The following is a 20881-nucleotide window of genomic DNA, read 5'->3' on the forward strand; positions in this document are numbered from 1 at the left end:
CATGGCAAGGACAGCAGTGCCATGAGGGAGTGGCTAGCTAATGGGGAGGGTTGCAAGGGTTTAGTCAAGGTTTCAGAAATGAAATAATAGTTCACTGGGTTCTCAAACATACAACGCACAATGGGCAGTAGCCAGACAGTCTGCTGTCCCAATTTTGCAGATGAGAATACAGGAGCTCAGAAAGGCCAGTGGCGTCCTTAAGGGTAACTGGTAAAGCAGGGTCAGGGCAAGGTCAGAAACTCCGGGCTTCCCACTCCAGGCCCGTGTGTACTCCAGAAGCAGGCTGTGCGATAACCAGGGAAGAACCCTCTGTGAAAGGGTTGGAAGCCAGCAGAGGGGAAAGATAAGGTGACTTTTTCAAGGCATAGATCAGATTTGGTCACGGAGACTGTTACCAGCAGCAAATTGATACGGGTATGAGTCTGCAGCAACCTCCATTCTTGCCTCCTTAGAAAAAAGAATTCAACCGAAGGTTGTAAGGCAGAAGGAGAGACCAAGGCAAGTTTTACAAAGTTTATTAAAAAGCTTTAGAGCAGAAATGAAAAGAAGTAAGGTATACTTGGAAGAAGGCCAAGCGGGCAACTTGAAAGATCAAGTGTGCATTCTGGCCTTTTGACTTGGGTTTTATATGTTGGCATACTTCTGGGGTCTCCTGTTACCTCTCCCCTGATTCTTCCCTTGGGGTAGGCTCTCCGCATGTGCAGTTGCCTGCTAGCACTTGGGAGGGGAGCACATGCAGGGTGTATACTGGAGTTGTATGCATGCTCACCTGAGGCTTCTTCCCCCACCAGTCTAGTGTTCCTGGAGGAAGGTCATATGCCAGTTAAACTCCACCATTTTGCCTCTTGATGCATGTGCTTCAGCCCACTTGCTCAACTCCTGAGATCTTATCAGGAAGCTGTTGATCCAGTTTCAGGTTTTTCTGTCTGTTGGGAAACTGCCTTTCCCTAGCCCCAACTATGACCGATTATTATTTGAGAGAGACAGTTAACAACCACCTGACTATCATCTGGTGGTCAGCTGACATTCCTGGTTTGTGTGTTGGGGAATTGAAGGTATCCGTCTTCTGCCCTGCTCATCCCTAACTAGCTACGTACTGTAACAGAAACAATCACTGGCAGTGGAAGCTCAAAGTGTGTGCAGGTGCAGGACAAATGGACCTTGCAAATGACCATCTGAGAACATGGGCCATTGTTTTATGGACTGCAAGTTACTATTCTGAGTACTTTATGCTGTTTGTGTTTCAGGAGAACTGATGCCAAAGCCTACATTTTGTTACCTTCTTTGGAATCACTGGGAATATCCCAAGTTTGAAGTCTGATTTGTTTCCATCACTCTAGTTTGGGACACATCCATGGAAGCCTAGAAGAGGAGAGGATTATCCTTTTAAGTTTTGCCATTTTCCAGCCTTTTTTTTAAATTTGCTTTGTCTTGTTTTGTTTCAGCAAATGTGTTAAATGCCCACCATGTGTTGGGAATTTTTACATTACATCATTTCAATAAATTGTGGTTACTAGTAAATGGCAATTGTGCTGAACATATAAATGTTTTATTTTATTGTATTTTATTCTCAAAACAGCCCTATGAGACACAGGTTTGTAAATTTGGAAACGGAAGATCAGAATGAGTGAAAAAGGAAAAGCGAACTGACATTATTTCAGTACCAGTGACAAAATTCAAAAGGCATGTCTTTTTTTTTCTGCTATTATAAATAATGCAGCAGAGAATAACACTGAAATAAAGAAAAAACTTTTTATTATGCAAAAAATTCTATCCATATTTTTAAATTAACATTGATGCTGCCTGAAACTCCAGTGGCTACTGAATACCCCGGAGATGGACATTTGTTAATGTGATATTGAATTTTCCCCTCACACAGGGGAGACACTGAGTATCTGTTGAAAATACGCAGTTGGGGACATAAGGGCTCTGGGGGCTCCATAACCTTGAATCTATGTTCAGTCTTTCCTCCCTTCTTTCTCCCTCATCCTTGTTCTCTCTATCTCTGGTCCTCATCTGGTTTAGATGAGGGGGTCCTTCTTAGAGCTGCTGCTGGTAATCCTACAGCTGAAGAGGAGGAAGGAAGGGGATACTGAGCTTTCCTATTTTAATAACAGTAATCCACTCAGGTGGAAGGAGATCATTTGCAGGCTGTTAATATTCTTACTAATTAAAGTTTACAGCATGTGAAAAATTTACCTTTAAGGAGTTACGATTTACTTTTCCCATTCAGGACCCTTGGTATCACGACCAGTAAATGAAAATCTAGTAACTTTCCTTTACCATGAGATGCTCTTCGTCCTTTCTTTGTTTTCCTCTAAAGCTGTAGGAGGAAATTGAAAGTAAAAATTGGATGAACGCCTTCCCTGTGGGGGGATTAGTCATGCTGCTGACTAAACTTCAAATGTAATCCCTTATTGTTTCTCACACATACAAAGGCAACTTGGCCATTAAAGAGTGTGACCCTGACACCCATAGATCCTGGCTCAGACTCCAAGACCCCATGGGTATTGATAACAAGGGGGAGACACAGGAGGACTTTGATTTCTGCAAATACCATAGCATAATGTATGGAGCACAAGCTGCCTGGGAACTTAGCTCTAGCTTTGTAACTTACTAGCTGTGTGACCGACGGTAAGTTACTTAACTTTAATGAGCCTCAGTTTCCTCATCTGTAAAATGGGAATGATAATAGCACCTACCTCATAGAATTGTGACTATTTAATTAGTTAATCTATATGGTGGGCTTAAAACAGTCCTGAACATAGAGCCCAATAAATGTTCACTATTATTACTTATACTTGTCACTGACTTATAGAATGGAAGCATCCAAGTCAGAGCTGCCCTGAGAAAAAAATATTTCAAACTAGGTAGACAGATTAATTCCCTTGGCAGCTGTATCTTCACTTTAAATAAAATGCATTTGCCTTTGTGGGGATTTATTTGCATGAAGCATTCATTCATTTTTTTCATCCAGTCACTACAAATGGCAAATGGTGAAATCCAGGAATAAACCTATTCATTTATTTATTCATTCAATAAATTCTCATCACGTTCTGAGATCCACATAGCAAGTGTATAGATATTTCACAATTACAAATCTAGGTAACAAATCATTATATAAAATGTTTTATACTATTTTGACCAATTCACTTTCAAGATGACCTGAAAAAGTAGGTTTGAATATAGAATTCTTGGAATGCCCACAGTTCTGTGCTCAAAAGTGACAGTGCAAAGATTGCTGGCCCTAGCCCTCCATCCTTGGCCTGACAACATTTTTCCCACCCAAGCTGAGTTCTGTACCATGCATCCTTGCACACAGGTGTGTGGATGCTCTACCTTGCATGTCCAAACTGCACACACAACTTCACCCACCACTCCATGGACATGCCTCAGGCCTAAGGCGCTCATTCTAATGGCATCATCCACCTTTGTGAGAATAGGCCCAGGTAAGAGGCACATAGAGACCATGGACGTGGGTCCTGGGCCTTTGAGGTAGATAATTTTAGAGTCACTTAGAAGGAGGACATAGCCTTGGGTGGACAATTCCCCTTGGACCTCTAGACTTTTTACCCCACACAGCTGGAGGAGGGCAGGAGCAGGATCCAGGCAAAGGCCTCCTTGTTTGGATCTAAGTGCATCACCACTTAGTAAGCCCCTCTGTATGCACGCACTGTCCTCAAAACTGGAGATACCATGGTGAGAAGATAGACATGGTATAAAGCAGTATCATCACGTTAAAAGCCTTGGAATAGGTCTAAATAATGGTTGTTCAGCAGAGGAATTCTTGTCCCCTCTCCAAAGGGACTGTTTTCTATGATGTAAAAATTAGATCGGGTACATTTTCATATTAAATTTTTGTTAAATAAACTTTTGTAATAGTCAAAAAAAATGGACACAGAATGACAGAGGTGAGTGGTAGTGTTAAATAGGTGGGTGTGATATTGCTATGTACTAAGAAATATACATTTTTATTTCATCCTCCCCTAAAACCCTTGGAATCATTCCTAAAACCCTTGGAATCTCCAAAAGGATAAATGTCTTCTTGTATGCAAATAAAATTATTTTTGGCTACAGTGTCCTATAGTGTCTGCTGGTGGAGGTTGGTTGGCAGGGAAACCAACCATGTGATTAGAAGGTTGGAACTTTCAGCCCGCTGTCTCCAGGGAGGGTAAAAAAACTGAAGGTTGAGTTGATCACCAGTGGCCCATGATTTAATCAATTGCTGCTATATAATTAGGCCTCCATAAAAACTCAGAAGGACAGGCTCTGAGAGCTTCCAGGTTGCTGAACACATGGAGGACCTGGAGCACGGTGCATCCTGGGAGGACGTGGAAGATCTGTGGCCTTCCCACATACCTTGCCGTATGTACTTCTTCATCTGGCAGTTCGTATACATGCTCCATAACTTTATAACAAACTGGTAAACATAAGTATTTCTCTGAGTTCTGTGAGCCATTCTAGCAAACGGTTAAACCCAAGGAGGAGGTCGTGGGAACCCTTGATTTATGGCTAGTTGCTCAGAAGTACAGGTCACAACCTTGTACTTGCATTTGGTATCTGAAGTTGGGGGCCATCTCATGGGGCTGAGCCCTTTAATGGAGGGGTCTGTGCTAACTCTCAGAATTAAATTGTAAGACACCCAGTTAATGTCTACAGAGCATTGGAGAATTGTTATGTGAAAAACCCACACATCTGGTGTCAAAAGTGAAGTAACTGAGTAAAGAACAGAGTTTGTTTTTCCCTTTTCAGTGGCGGAGAATGTATGGTGGGGCCCAAATGAGGAAGCCTCTGGTTATTAAATAGAACAGATTAAACAAATATAGCGCTGTAGGTCAAGGGGTCTAAGAGCCATAGACCTCAACTTCCTTATTATTCAGAGAAAATAATTATGAGACAAAGTAGCAAACATCTGCTTCTGGCCAGCCTCACAGCCAGCCCTTGCAGTGAAGAAGCCATGCCTCAGGTTCTCATGTCTCTTGCCTGAATCACTGTGTTTTTTAGAAAAGATAAGCTCAATGATTTCAGCCCTTGCCTTTTCTTGTACGTAACGTCTGACAGTATTAATGATTTTCCCTCTGCGATCTATAACCAGATGTGCTCTTACACCCAGACTTTGATGAGATTTTGCTTTAATGTAACTTCTGAGCACATCACCATCTAATATGTAAGTTGTGGGTTCATATGCTGCTTTGGAGCAGTCTAACTGAAACAAAGATTCACTTGGGTTGCCATCCTCAGGAAGACTCAGTGAAACTGACTTTAATTCTGTAAAAGCCTAGGTTTCTCCTTCATTGACACGATCTGTGATCTCTCACAGTTTTTACATTTTGCAACTCTGTTGGGCTCATATAGGTATCAGAACAATGCTGGCTTCTTCCAGTATCTTAAGGTAACTGAGAAGGTTGCTTCATCTCAGAGAGAAATTCCATTAGAGTCATTGGGGCACAGAGGTTTTTTTCTATTCTCCAACCTCTCCAGGAAGCAATGATGCATTATTTCATGAACTAGAAGTAATTAACCTGAGAATCTCTGCTATTTATATTTGGCAACACTGTAACACTGTGTGGGCATTGACCTCTATGCGTGTGCCTGAGTGGTTCAAAGCTTGCTGTGGAAGATAAACTACTATAGGGTGTGCAACCCCCACTCCTGTGTGGGGCACGGTGAAAACGACCACTGGTTCTGGAATCAGGGAAGCTGGCTTCAAATACTAGATCTTCCACTTGGGGAAGAGAAGTTAGGTTGATGGAGGGGAACCTCTCTAAGCCTCTGGTTTCCTAACCAAAGAGGCCAATGATAAGGCCAACCAACTGTGCGCAGGTACTTACTGGAATACCCAACATTCTGAGCCAGCCACTATTGTGAGTGTGTCTTATAGTAACTCATTTTATCTTCGCAACTTTCTGAGAAGGTACTATTTTCATCCTTATTTAACAGGTAAAAGAAACTGAGACACAAAGATTTTAAGTAATATGCCCAAGGCCACCCAGTTAGTGAGAGTCGAGCCTGTCTGACTTGGGTTGGTGTTCTCACCCACTCACAGCAGCTGCTCCAGGTGCTAGTGAGATGTGCCACTTACTGAAGCCTGCACACCTTATATTGTGTTTAGTTATCACAATAACCCACAGTGTCATTATCATGCCTCTTTCACAAATGAGGCTGTGGAAGCTCACAAAGGTTAATCCATTTGCCCAAGACCGACAGAGCCACTCTGGCAGAGCCAAGGTTAACTGGCTTCCAGAACCTGCTCTCTTCCTATGAAAATAAGGTAACACATGGAAAATGCTTAGTAACTTGTAAAATTCTGTATTGACAATGGTATTACCATTCTCAGTAGTCCTTACTCTCTCCAGAGCTCAGAACTTTGTGTTGCTTTTACAGATAAGAAAATTGAGTTTCAGGGCAGTAAGTTAATTTGCTAGCATTCCACAGACAGAGTTGGGTTTGGAACCAGGTCTGTGCTTCTAAAACTGGAGGCCCTTAGGCCCAGGGGTAATGGGTAAGGTGTTCTGCATAAAGATGGTATATCCTTCTACAGAATTGATTTTATTCAGAATTTGAGTAAAAATATCATTTTTACGTTAAGCATAGCAATATATTAGTGCATCAGAATGCAACACTCATATTGGTTTTTATAGTAAAATATGAGACTTCAATTTTGCTTTTCCTCCTGCAGCATACAACTATCTCCTCAGGTCTCTGAGGATATGGATTAGCCCCTTTGGTCAGGAGGGGTACTTGGGTGGATGTTGGATGTTGGAGAAGCTCGTGCTACACTGGGCAGCCTCTCGCTGTGCCATGTGCCTCTGCTCCCCTCACCCACAGAGGATGCTTCCAGATGAATCCTGCCCAAATTCAGGGAGGCAGAAAGACAGTCTCATAAGGAGCCTCTGAGTCCCTGAGAGTACTTTGCTTTTTAAGCAAAAGATATAATTATTTCTCTTTACCTGATTCATTCGTCAGTTGATGGAATTGATGTATTAACATGTGTTCACTCACTAGGTCTCTAACTTTCCCAAAATGCATCCAGACAGACAGCTTTGTGCCCACAGCTGTGAGTGTCTTGACATTTATCTCTAGAGATGCTGGGATCTAGTCTAGAGTCTGTTGTGTCTTGTTCTGTGACCTCAGGCCAGGCTCATTACCTCTGTGGGCTTCAGTAACCTCACTTGCAGGGGACAGGAGTTGGAGAATCACTCAGATTTTTTTCCATTCGGGCAGGTTCTGGGACCCCGGGGTTAAGTAAAGACAAGAACATGAGGTTCCGTAGCTGGGAATGTAAGTTCCCTGAGAGCAAGGTCTTTTTTGTTCATTGCCTGAAACAGTGCGGGACATACAGTAGACAGTGAGTTACTATTTGTTAAATGAAATGAATAAATCTCCCCAACCTCTTGCCTGGCAGAAGCCGTAAATACAAGGGAGGGGACATCCAGACAGATGACCTGAACACAGTGGGCATCTGGTTGACCTTTGCTCCACCTCCACTCAGTGCTAGCCCAGAGCCTGGCATAGGTGGCTGCTCATGGATTGAGCTTTTAAACAGCACTGAGGGTGGTCGGCAGGCAGGCGTAGGGGTGGTCTCAGTGGACGGTGGTCATTAACAATCGGTACTCCAAGAGGTCAAGGGCAAGATGGGGGAACATGACACTTACAGCTTCTGGCTGTGTTTGTATTGGTGGATGTGATACCTGACTTAGATGTGAATAAAACTGCACAGGACAAGGGATGAGAGGTGGAAGTGTTTTCTTATTTGTGTGTGTTGTTTTAGCCCCGTGGAGACATTGTTTTGCATTTGTAGTGTAAACAAAGGCTCCAGAGAGCTGGTGAAAGATGCTTCCTTCCCTTCTCTCCTACCCCGACCTCAATGGATGTATTTTCCCTTCTCTACCACTGGGGGTCGCAAGTGCCCACAATAATGCTCCATTTCTTTTTAATAAAACAAACAGGAAGTATCTTTTTTGTGAAGGAGATTTGTCCTTCACTGATGCACTGCCCTTTGGTTGACGAATACTCAGAAAAGGGGTAAGGACAGGGGATGTTGTGAAGGGTAGAACAGGGGAATAATAGGGGGCAAAGCTTGGAGTCTGTTTCCAAAGAGCAAAAGAATGGATCTCCTCCCAGGTAAGCTGTCACCTCCCCAACTGGGGTGGGCATAAGTACATGGTAAAGCAAGTGTGGGACGGGGAAACGGGCTGCCACATCCCCTACATCTCCAGGTTAAATAGTCTCCCAAGGTGACGCCACCAGGCAGCCGAAGTCAAGAACCATGGGTTTAGGATGAGGCCGTATTTTAAAGGTGCATCGCTTTAAAGAAAAACATTGAGTTAGAAAAGATTTAAGAAGCCCGTGCCCATGGCCAAAACAGTGAGTAGCTGAAGGTTTGAAAACATTATTTCACTGGATCTTTCTTCTCTACTGGGCTGCAAACCTCAGCGTTCATAAGCTTTGCATTCGCAATGCCTGGTGTAGTTCGAGGGCCACTGGAGACTTACAGTAAGCCCTGAAAGGAAGAAGAGAGAGAATGAGGAAGGAAGGGAAGAGATAAGGAAGGAAAGAATGCAAGGTGTGCATAGTAAGAAGGTAAATGTGGCAGATGGCGCCAGCGACTCCTGCCCTCTGGTGTTCATGCCTTTGTGTGATCCCTCCCTCAGGAGGTATGGGCTGGACCTAGTGACTGCATCCCAATAGAGACTACTTCAATAGTGATGGTATCTTACTTCCCAGGTTACAAAAAGGCTGTCACTTTTGTCTTGAGCACCTTTCTCACTCTCACTCTTTCGTTTTGAAGAAAGCCAGCTGTCAAGTTGTGACCTGCCAACAACCAGGTGAGTGAGCTTGGAAGGGGGTTTCCCCATGTGTCCTGGGATGGCTGCCCCAGCCAGCATCTTGATTATAGCCTCGTGGGAAACCCTGAGCCAGAGACACCAGCTAACCACACTCAGATTCCCACCCCACAGAAACTGTGAGATAGCATCATGTGCGTCCGTGTGAAGAGACCACCAAACAGGCTTTGTGTGAGCAATAAAGCTGTTTATTTCACCTGGGTGCAGGCGGGCTGAGGCCGAAAAGAGAGTCAGCAAAGGGAGAAAAGGGTGGGGCTGTTTTATAGGATTTGGGTAGGTAAAGGAAAACTACAGTCAAAGGGGGGTTGTTCTCTGGCGGGCAGGAGTGGGGGTCACAAGGTGCTCAGTGGGGGAGCTTTTTGAGCCAGGATGAGTCAGGAAAAGGAATTTCACAAGATAATATCATCGCTTAAGGCAAGGACCGGCCATTTTCACTTCTTTTGTGGTAGAATGTCATCAGTTAAGGCAAGGCAGGGCATTTGCACTTCTTTTGTGATTCTTCAGTTACTTCAGGCCATCTGGGGGTATACGTGCAAGTCACAGGGGATGCGACGGCTTGGCTTGGGCTCAGAGGCCTGACAGTAAGTATTTGTTCTTTTCAGATGCTAATTTTATGATGATGGTGTTAGGCAGCAATAGGTACCTAATACAGATTTTGGTACCTAGAAGTGATATCTAGAAATGTAGGAGTGTAGGTAGTGGATGGATCCTGGAAGCATTTTGAAAAGAGGGTTAGAGAAAGCTTAAATTGCCACAAACAGACTTTTCACAGAAATCTGGGTTTTGAAATCACTGTTCTTAATTATTATAACTTCCATGCACCTCAAAAACTGCAGATACTCTCTGCACATAGACAAAAAACTTTATGCAAATACTTGTGTTCCTCTTTAGCAACATGAGAGAAGTTACTACCTTTTATGTTTTTAAACATGAGTGCACTGTCATTGTTATTATCTAGCAGATAGTGCTAGATATGTGCCAGGCACCATGCCAGGCATTGGCAAGACAAAGGTGTATAAATAATATTTGCCCTTGAGAATATAGTCTAGGTAAATGTTTTTTGTTTATTTTTGTTTTAAAACTGGACCCTGGGTTGGGAATTTCTTGCATCTTAGAGTTGTATGTATTCATTTTATTGACAGCAAAGATCATTTCAGCTGCTTTACACCATTCAGGATGTTATTTGATTCGAGTCAAGTGTACACACAAAAGCTCTTTTTTGGTTTCTTTCTCTCTTCCTTCCTTCCTCCCTTCCTTCCTTCCTTCTTCCATCCCTCTTTCTTTCTTTCTTTCTTTTCTTTCTCTCTTTCTCTATTTCTCTCTTTCTTTTCTTTCTCTTTTTTCTTTCTTTCAGAACAGGGCCTTGCTCTGTCACCCATGCTGGAGTGCAGTGGCATAATCATAGCTCACTGTAACCTCAAATTCTTGGGCTCAAGTGATCCTCCTACCTTAGCTTCTCAAGTAGCTGAGACTATTCGGGCACACAACTATGCCCAGCTAATTGTATTATTGTTGTTGTTGGAGAGATGGAGGTCTTGCTGTGTTGCCCAGGCGGAGGAGCTCTTTTCGTAGTAATCATTGTCTCCCTCTTGGTGCCATAATGTAACGTCAGCATGGTCAGTTCTCAACAATATGTTGAAGGCATCACAATGGAACAGATTCACTGAAAAATCTCAGATGTGTTTCGTGAACTTCATTTGACTCAAGGGCAATTTATTAAAATGTGCAGAATCTGGAGGAAAGAGAACTGGGATGAGAGTCAGGAGACAGAGGTTTAAGACTTGTCTGTGCCTTTGACTAAATAATTTGGGCTAATCACTTGGATTTTCTGTCCTTCAGAAGGATCAATAAAAGTGGAGAGACAGGCTGGGCACTGGCTCATGCCTGTAATCCCAGCACTTTGCATGGCCAGTGTGGAAGGATTGCTTGAGGCCAGGAGCTCGAGACCCGCCTGGGAAACAGCAATATCCTGTCTCAGGAATAAATAAAATAAAATAAATAAATAGAGAAACATGTTAACATGGTTTTTGTGAATATTACATCTGATAATACAGGTGAAAATGCTTTGAAAAAATTTTTATTCCTCATGTACCTGGTGGTAATCTTGTAATATTTATGGAGAACAAATTATAATTCCTCTTCTTTTATGCTGGCAACAGTTTCCTGTGTTCTGAAAATCTTCCCACGGGTATGTCACAGAAAAGTACCAGCAGCCAATAAAATGTTCCAGATTGAGCAATAAGCTTATAACATTGATAAAAGTAAATGAGATGCCTCTTGTCCATCTCTTCACGGTAGAGTCACGCAGGGCACAGCATGCTCACTTCCTTTACAGGTGTCGAATTAAAAGGAAGAAGCTGAAGCAAATTTAATGTAAGTAGAGGGTGTATTTGAGCCAAGCTTGAGGATTGCAGCTCAGGAACACAGATTCAAGTTACCCTGAAATACACTTCAATCAGCAGCGGTTACATGTGGATAAGCTGTTAATTGTCTATACACTGTTCTTTTTATCACAAATTCCAAGAACATGAAGATAATGGGCGAGACAGCTAGTCAGCAACAAAATGAGTTTAAACAATTGTCCCCAGGCATAGGTGCTGGGGGCATAACTGAAGTCCTATACTCGTGCCTGTCTGGACCTGAAAAATTTTGCAAACCTCACATAGCTCAGATTTCTCTGAGCCATTTCTCTTTTCTCACAGGTCCTTCCTCCTCTCCCCATTTCCGACTTTTCCTCTGTCCTCCTCCCTTTCTTCCCCTGAAGAAGAGGGGAAGTATAATTATTACAGAACAGATAATGCTTAAAGATAGAAAGGAAATAGCAAAAAAAGACACTGCCATACTCTGTTGTTTAAACTAAAAATTGGCATAGTCCTTTAAGACCACCAAATGGCTGTATGTATCAAAATTTTAAATTTTCATATCCTTTGACCACCCCACCCCCTGCAACAAAGTCCACTTCCAGGAATTATTTCTACAAAAATTACTAGCATGTATGTGTATTATACATAAAGACAGATGGTCAACACAATGCTGTTTGAAATATTGCAAAATAGAAAAGAATATAAATACCATGGGGTGTTTATTATGGTACACGAATACTATGCAGCTTTCAAAAGAATTCAGTAGAGATATATATACTGGCATGGAAAGAAATCTAAGACATTAGAAGCCAGAAAACAAGTTTACTCATTCATTTTACTCACTGAACAAAGAAGTCAATATTTATTAGTTTATTATGTGTCAAGCAGGTGCAGAGAATATAGCAGTGAACAATTCAGGCAAAATTCCTGCCCTTATTCTAGAATGTCCTGCATTCTAATTGAAGATTAAAGTATAAATCATTGAGGTTAAAAAGAACAATATACATATATGTTTATAAATGTATAGGAAATGATTTGAATGATATAAGGATGAATCCAATTAGGAGTCCCTGTTTTGGGGGGCTTTCAGTGAGCAGGAAGGATGCTCTTTGTGAGAGGAAAAACATGAGCTCAGAGACAGCGACATGGGGATAGATGGGCACAGCCTGTGTGACCAGATCACAGGTAAATATGATAAAAGTGTGGGTCAGGCAGCTGTGGACTGGTAGAAAGAGTATTGGATGATTAGCTTTCTCTTTATATATGGGTGACCGTGAATTATATGGGAGTCGGGGTACTGACCCCTATACGGTTGAAAATGTGTGTGTAACTTTTGACTTTTCAAAAATTTAATGACTAGTAGCCTACTGTTGAATGAAGCCTCATTGATACCAAAAACAGCCAATGAACACATACGTTGTATGCTACATGTATTACATGCTATATTCTTACAATAAAGTGAGCTAGAGAAAAGAAAATGTTATTAAGAAAATCATAAAGAAGAGAAGCTGGGGGCACTGACTCACGTCTCTAATTCCAACACTTTGGGAAGCCAAGTTGGGAGGATCACTTAAAGTCAGGAGTTAGAGACTAGCCTGGACAACACAGGGAGACCCCATATCTACCAAAGAGAGAGAGAGAAAATATATTTACTATTCATTAAGTGGAAATGGATCATCATAAAGGTCTTCATCCTCATTGCCTTCAGGTTGAGCAGCTGAGGAGGAGGAGGAAGAGGAGCAGTTGGTCTTGCCATCTCAGGAGTGGCAGAGGCAGAAGGAGTACAGGAGGTGCAGGGAGAAGTAGGAGAGGCAGACACACTCACCATAACTTTTATTGAAAAAATCCACATATAAGTGGACCTGTGCAGTTCAAACCTGTGTTGCTCAAAGATCCATTGTACAAATAATAAGTTATCATTGAAAAGATCCAACAATCCACAAAGAACTCTACAACCTCACAGCCCTGTCTTATGTTAGGGTGACATGTGCTCCAAATGTCTTCAAGAATAATGAATCTTTGGGGCCCCAAACTTAGATGCTTCCTGGAGCCAGGCAGGAATGATGCACAAGTGAATCAGCTTAGGCAGGGCTAGAGGCATAGGCCTTCCTGGGAGGGCAGCTGCCATGACGTCCGGCCAATGGTGGCTGTGCTGGGAGACAGGCCGTGGCTATCAGAGCTTCTGACGTTTGAAGAGGAGCCACATAGACTGTGGACTTTTGTAAATGTTGCCTCAAAACTTGTTTCATGCTATATGGATCAAAAGATCACAGGTGCCAGCAGCACCTGGCGCACAGGCCTCCAGTTTGTGACCCATTAGTCTTTACTACAGATAGAAAGAGCCCTGAGGGAATGAACGCAGCAAGCTTTCTTACAGGCCTCCAGAAGTGGCTTCCGGCTGAGCGGTGCACACTCAGTCACTGCTAAAAGCTCTCCCTCCCAGTCTCCTGGCCCTGCCAGACCACCCGCAGGGAAGTACACTTTACCTTCTACCCTGGCAGCTTCATTGAAAGAAACAGCCCTCCTGGGAGTCAAGTGAATTCTCAAGTGAAATTCTCTACCTCATAGTAGTTTTTAAATAATACAGAAGAATCCAGAAAAAAATGCGAATAATCTAATTCACTCTGTTTGCTCCCACCCCACCCACCTCTAAGCAAGTCCCATTCCCTTTCATTAACTCCTTATTCTTAAAACTATATTTTTAATTGATATATAATAGTTGTACATATTTTGGGAATACACATGATATTTTAATACCAGTATACAATGTGTAATGATTAAATCAGAGTAATTGGGATATCCGTAACCTCAAACAATTATCTTTTCCTTTTGTTTCTTTTTCCTTTTTCTTCCTTTCTTATTTATTTATTTATTTATTTATGTTTTAGACAAGGTCTCACTATGTTGCCCAGGCTGAAGTGCAATGACTGTTCACAGGCGTGATCATGGTGCATTACAGCCTCAAACTTCTAATTTCAAGTGATCCTTCTGCCTCAGCCTCTAAAGTAAGAACTACAGGCACAGCCACTATGCCTGAAACATTTATCTTTTCTTTGTGTTGGGAACATTATAATTCTTCTCTTCTAGTTATTTTGAAATATACAATAAATTATTATTAACTATCATTTCCTTACTGCACTATCAAATGCTAGAACTTATTCCTTCTATCTATCTGTATTTTTATACCCCTTAACCAGTTTCTTTTCATTCTTCCTTCTTTCTTTCCAGCCTCTGGTAATCACTATTCTACTGTCTACCTCCAGGAGTCCACGTTTTCAGTTCCAACATATGAGTGAGAAAATGAAATATTTGTCTTTCTGTGCCTAAATTACTTCACTTAACATGATATCCTCCAGTTCCATCCATGTTGCTGCAAATGAAAGGATTTCATTCTTTTTTATGACTGAAGAGGATTGTATCAAGCTGAAAATCTTATGTACAGCAAAGGAAACAATAAGTGAAGACACAGCCTACAGAATGGAAGAAAATTCTTGCAAACTCTTCACCTGGCAAGGGATTAATAACCAGAATTTACAAGGAATTCAAACACCTCAATAGCAAAAAATCAAAAACAAAAACAAAATGAACAAACACTGAAACAAGCCCAATTTTAAAATGGGCGAAATATTTGAATAGACATTTCTCAAAAGAAGACCTAGAAATGGCCAAGAAGTATCTGACAGAATGCTCAACGTTACTAATCAGTGATGTTCGGCGTGGTTGAGCATCAGGGAAATGCAAATTAAAACCACAATGAGATATCATCTCACCCCAGTTAGAATGGCTATTATAAAAAAAGATAAAAAATAACAAAGTTGACATGGATATGGAGAAAGGAGAATGCTTATATACTGTTGGTGAGAATGTGAAGTAGTAGAGCCACTATGGAAAACAGTATGGAAGTTCCTCAAAAAACTACAAATAGAACTACCATATGATGCAGCAATTTGATTGGTGGATGTCTATCCAAAAGAAAGGAAATCAGTATATGGAAGAGAGATCTGCCCTCCTATGTTGATTGCAGCACTGTTCACAATACCAAGATATGGAATCAACCTAAATGTCCATCAATAGATGAATGAATAAAGAAAGTGTTGTGTATAACTTCTTATCTTAAGAGCACTGAATTCTGGCCCAAGCTTTGTCACTTACCAGCTTTTTAATTTGAAGTTTTTGAGTTTCAGTTTCTTTGGCATAAAATAGGGAAAAAACCCTCTGCCTCAAAGGGCCATAGAGATTAAATCAAATGACATATGTGAGAGAGCTTTGACATCTATAAGACATTATGAAATTATAAAATATGCCTATTACTCACATGGGGTCAGATTGAGGAACCAGTAAAAGTTTTCAAGCAGGTTTCAGCATGCTTTGGAAAATCTCTGGTAGCATTTAAAGTATGCTGTTGGGAGGAGAAGGCTAGCAGCAGAGAGAGCAGTCAGGGGCTGTTGCAATGGTGGAGGTGAGAGGTGATAAAGGGGATTGACATTGGGGAGGGCTAGAGGGACCATTGTGAGAGAGGATGTGGAGAAGGGGGCAGCAGTGGTGGCTCTGAAGGTGTAGTTCGAATGACTGGGATGATAACAAGGTCATTAACCAAAATGGGCAATTTAGCCATTTTGTAATGTTTATGGAGTGTCTGATTATTCCTAGTAGCTGGTGTGGGGACTGGGAATAACAGGCACTCGATGACCACTACACATTAAGTTCCCTGTTCTCATGGGGTTACATTCTAGAGGGGCATTGTGGATCTTTGCCCGCTGCTAAAATGAGATGTTTACAGCCCAATACAAGGATGAGTTGAGTCTGCATGATCTGAAATGTTTGTCAGAGCCTTGATATGTCTAGGATAGGCATCTGAAAATGTTGTGAGGATATTTTTCTTTCTTACTTTTTATTATGAAAAATTTCAAACACGTGCAAAAGTAGAAGGATTAGTAAAATGAATGCCCATGCATGTATCACCCACCTTTAGTAATTACTAACTTACAGCCAATTCACCAAGATGCCTACCCATTTTCATTCCCCATTGTCCTGCCCTGATTTATTTTGAAGCAGATCTCAGACATCATATCATTTTATCTGTAAGTATTAAATATCTTAGTATGTATCTCTGAAAGATCAAGACTTTTTAGATACATAACCACTATACCATTGGTCACACCTAAAAAATTAACAATACTTTTCTTTCTCTCTCTCTCTCTTTTTTTTTTTTTTTTTTTTGGTAGAGACCGGGTCTTGTTCTGTCACCCAGTCTGGAATATAGTGGCTCAGTCATAGCTCACTGCATTATCGAACTCCTGGGTTCAAGTGGTCCTCCTGCCTCAGCCTCCCAAGTAGCTAGAACTACAGGTGTGCACCACCACCTGGCTATTTTTTTTAATGTTTTCTTGTAGAGATGGGGTCTTGCTATGTTGGCCAGGCTGGTCTTGAACTCCTGGCCTCAAGTGATCCTCCCCTCAGACTCCCAAAGTGCTGAGATTACAGGTGTGAGCCACCATGCCTGGCCAATAATAATTCTTTTCTTCTTTTTGTTGACCAAACCTAACTACTCTGAGGTTTCTGATATTAATCTTTAAAGAGTTTATGTATACAACTACAGCTTATAGGAATCCTCTCAACAAAGGAGAGGATCAACTCAGAATCTGTGTGCTGTTTGTACCTTGTTATAAGGGGGAACCAAACAAAAAACAAGTAAAGAAATAGGTGAAGTAGATAATTGCAGCTAATACTAACTGCCAGGAGGAAAATGAAGCAGGGTGGCATGACAGTGCTTAGGGTGGTGGGGGTATTATAATTCCTCTGGCTGGAACTTCGTTTCTTAGGAAAGAGACAGTCAGGGCTGAGCAGGGAATTGGATCATTTCAGAGAGGAGAGGCAACAGAAGCACAGATCCTGTTGCTGGGAGGCCGGTGAGCTGGAATAAAGGGAGAGGACGGAACATTGGCAGGAGAGAAGGGCAGATCATACAGCCATGGGAAGGAGCCTGGAGTTTTTCTTCTAAGTGTGAAGGAAACCACTGGAGGATTCTGAGCAAAGGAGTTGTCTGGCTTATACTTTTAAAAAAAAATCCCTGTTGGCCTGATGCAGTGGCTCACACCTGTAATACCAGCACTTTGGGAGGCCGAGGTGGGCAGATCACCTGAGGTCAGGAGTTCGAGACCAGCCTGGCCAGCATAGTGAAACCCTGTCTCTATACTAAAAATACAAAAATTAGCCTGGCATGGTGGTATGTGCCTGTAATCCCAGTTACTCAGGAGGCTGAGGCAAGAGAATCGCTTGAACTTGGAAGGCGGAGGTTGCAGTGAGCAGAGATTGCACCACTATTCTCCAGCTTGGGCAACAGAGTGAGACTCTATCTCAAAAATAAATAAATAAATAAATAAATATTTAAAACGCCCTGTCTTCTGCATGAAAAAGAGGTTGGAAGCAGGCAAGGTAGGAGGAAGGAGACTAATCAGAGGTTCCTGCAGTTGTCATCTTACACCCTATAGGAGAGTTGCAGCAAAATGGGAAGAAGTGGATGAATATAGGAGTATTTAGAAGGAAATGAAAGAGAACCTGTAGGTTTGGGGATGGGTATGGTAAATTCATTTTTATAGCATAAAAATGAGGTGTTGGTGGACTGGTTTGAGGTGTGGTGTGAGGCCGATTGACCACAAAAGCTAGGTTGGTCCTGCTCTGTGAGCAGCATGCTGTACATTCAGGGGCCTGGTCTGCAGCAGGCCGCCCTTTCTGTGAGCCCACACCAGTAGCATGTGCCAGGCAATAATGCTGCAATGATGCCTATCTATGCCCCAATTTTTTCATAGAGGGGAGAACCCTGCCCGCCAAGAAAAATATGCCATAGATACTGCCAGGGGGGAAACAAATCCTCCTTATGAGTGTTCAACTGGGGGAAATAAATCTTTTTAAAATTGTTTATAGAGAAAGGATCTCCCTATGTTGTCCAGGCTGGTCTCAAACTCGTAGCTTCAAGTGATACTTCTGCCTTGGCCTCCCAAAGACTTGGGATTTACAAGCGTGAGCCACTGCTCCCAGCTGGGAAATAAGTCCTCTTATGAGTCTTCCAGACTTAGGATTAAACAGGCAGGACTTGAAGTGGGAAACCTGAAGGCAGATTTGGCCCCAGCTTCTTCCTTCCCAAGTCCCGCACCACTCAGAGTCTCCCTCGGTGCCGAGGAGGCAAGCAAGGAGAAAGAGCTGTGAGAGGGACAGAGTGATGGAAGGTGATTCAGAGAGTCTTCACTCAGTGGGAAAACATTTTCATTCATTCAAAAAGCATTTTTAAGCACTTGCTGCACGTGTGGTACTATGGCAGGTGCTAATGAGGTTAGAAAAGTCAAAAGAAGGTACAGTCCATCCTAAAACTGTTTGGGTCTAATTGAGGAAGAGAATATACATTAATTAGAAGCCAGGAGGGCACCAACAGTGGTATAGAATAAAGGTGAAGTAGCCTATAGAGAGAGGCAGGTATAAGTAAGAAATGAGGTTACATCGACCCTAACTTTACCCCTTCATCTTAGCCTCAGAACTGATGCTTTCTCCAGGAAGCATCAGTTTCACTGGGAAAGAAGTTATATAGTTGTTTTTGTTTTTTGTTTATATTTTTATTTTTTAGACTAGTGACAATTTTCTTTTCTTTTTTATTTTACTTTATGTTCTGTGATACATGTGCAGCTATATAGTTTTAACTCCCACATTTTCTACAGCAAAACGTCTGGACAGATGGTGTGACAATGAATTCCCTTCTCCCTAATTCTTAAAATTATTTATATGAAAAGACTGACAAAGACATGAGAGTGAGATCACATTTGATTATCCAGGTAGCCAAATGTGTGTTATTTTTTAACATTTTTTGTACAGACAGGGTTTCACCATGTTGCCCAGGCTGGTCTCAAATTCCTGGCCTCAAGTGATCCTCCTGCCTCAGTCTCTCAAAATGCTGGGATTACAGGTGTGAGTCACTGTGCCTGGTCACCCAATTGTCTCTATTGGAAAAGGCGCTGTTAGGCATACTGGAAAATCTCTCTATAATTCACTGCTCTGTCAATGCTGTTCCTTTCCCTGGGCCTGACTGCCAAAACCTGAACTCTTCTCTTTGAGAAAGGAGGCCCAAACTCAGTGGTTTAATAGAGTATAAATCAATGTGGGGGCTATAGAACTGTGAATTATTCATTTCTAACACAGACTTGGCATATAACAAACTAGCTGTTGAGAGTCCTCTGCCATGATTTATTGATAGAGTCCTGCTAAGATAGATAATTTTGAAATATTTCCCTTGTTTTCGTAGTCATTGATGTTTCAAAGGATTTGGGACTAAGTAGGCCAAAAGGACACTGAGGTTTTCTAGGCAATGAGAAAGAGCTACTTTTCCCCAGGCCACAGCAGGGAAGAGGGAAGGAGAGGAGAGGCGAGCAGTAGAGCAAACAAACAGTGAAGCTTTCTGGGTTTTTTTCTCTTTTTTTCCATTCATTGCAATTCATCAGGAATTGTGGGATACCTGCCAAATATCCAGTAGCACCAGCACCATGGGAAGGTACAAAAGAAGCACTCGGTAAAATGGGCTTTCGCATGCCAATGCGTACAGGGATCTGGCGGGTAAGACCAATGAACCAGTGGGTAGGAACAAGAAGCATGGAGCACTCTAGGTCTCTAATTTGCCTCTGTTTAAAATATTTATACTTTTCTATTTACTGTAAGGAAACAATGTAAGCATGATGATAGATGGCAATTGATTCTACTTCGTCATCAAGAACACAGTGGGGAGTGGTGGGTACTACGATGTCCTGAAAAGCCAGGACCCCATCTAAGTTGGGTGGGACTGGCATCCTTTATTAGGTTCTGGTTATAGTCATGATAGGCATACCAGACCTCCAATTTTTCAAGAGAAGCCAGACATCAATATTTTTATGAGGTCTTTATATTTCCAATTGTTGGCCTCTAATGAAAATATTTAGACATTACCTTAGCAGCCATAATTCTGTCATCAAACAAAATTGGCATAATTCCCTGAAGAAATGGACCCTGACCTTAATTAAGTAAGTTGCCACATGCCTGGATATATAAGACATACCTACTAACTTGAGTATGAAATGAAAATATATCTGGTGTGTAATCGGAACTTAATATACGTTCAACCTCTTCCTCTTTTTCCCATTATAAAATAGTATTTATGTGACAGAAAACAAAAGTCAGCAATAGGCATTTCATATCTTTCCTACTCCTTTCTAAGAAGGGTCAATTTCCTTCCTCCAGTTGGAGAAGAAGAGAGACCAAGAAAAGCAGCACCAAACATTTGTTTTGCCAAAGAGGTTGATGGGTAAGGAGGTCAGTAGAGAGCTACATTTCTCTACTCAAAGATGGACCCACAGACAAACAGTCTGGAGAGGAAGAGAAAGACTGCGGCAAAGGGGAGAAAAAGCAGAAGATAGAGATTCAGGGCAGGTGCTGATGGGATAGGAACTTTAGGAAAAGACAGAGGACGGTTTAAAGTGGGGGGCTTAAATTATTTTGCCATATGATGTATACATGACACTCTGTCCTGTATACCCAAGACATTTAAAATAAAATCCACAGTGCTCTTTAACGCATCTGTAGTCATATTTGCATTTGCTTTAAGGTGAGAATGAGACAGCCAGGTGGGTTACCTAAGACCGTGCCCAAGTGAGTGGT

At 41.9% G+C, this 20881-nt stretch overlaps 1 pseudogene; it reads right to left on the minus strand.

The window, feature by feature from the left end:
• Window positions 1-19845, minus strand: part of LOC117081354 — a 29486-nt pseudogene extending 9641 nt beyond the window's left edge.
• Window positions 19846-20881: the final 1036 nt, after the last annotated feature.

Source organism: Trachypithecus francoisi, unplaced genomic scaffold (assembly GCF_009764315.1).
Source record: "Trachypithecus francoisi isolate TF-2019V2 unplaced genomic scaffold, Tfra_2.0 Lachesis_group8, whole genome shotgun sequence".
In the NCBI taxonomy this organism is placed as follows: domain Eukaryota; kingdom Metazoa; phylum Chordata; class Mammalia; order Primates; family Cercopithecidae; genus Trachypithecus; species Trachypithecus francoisi.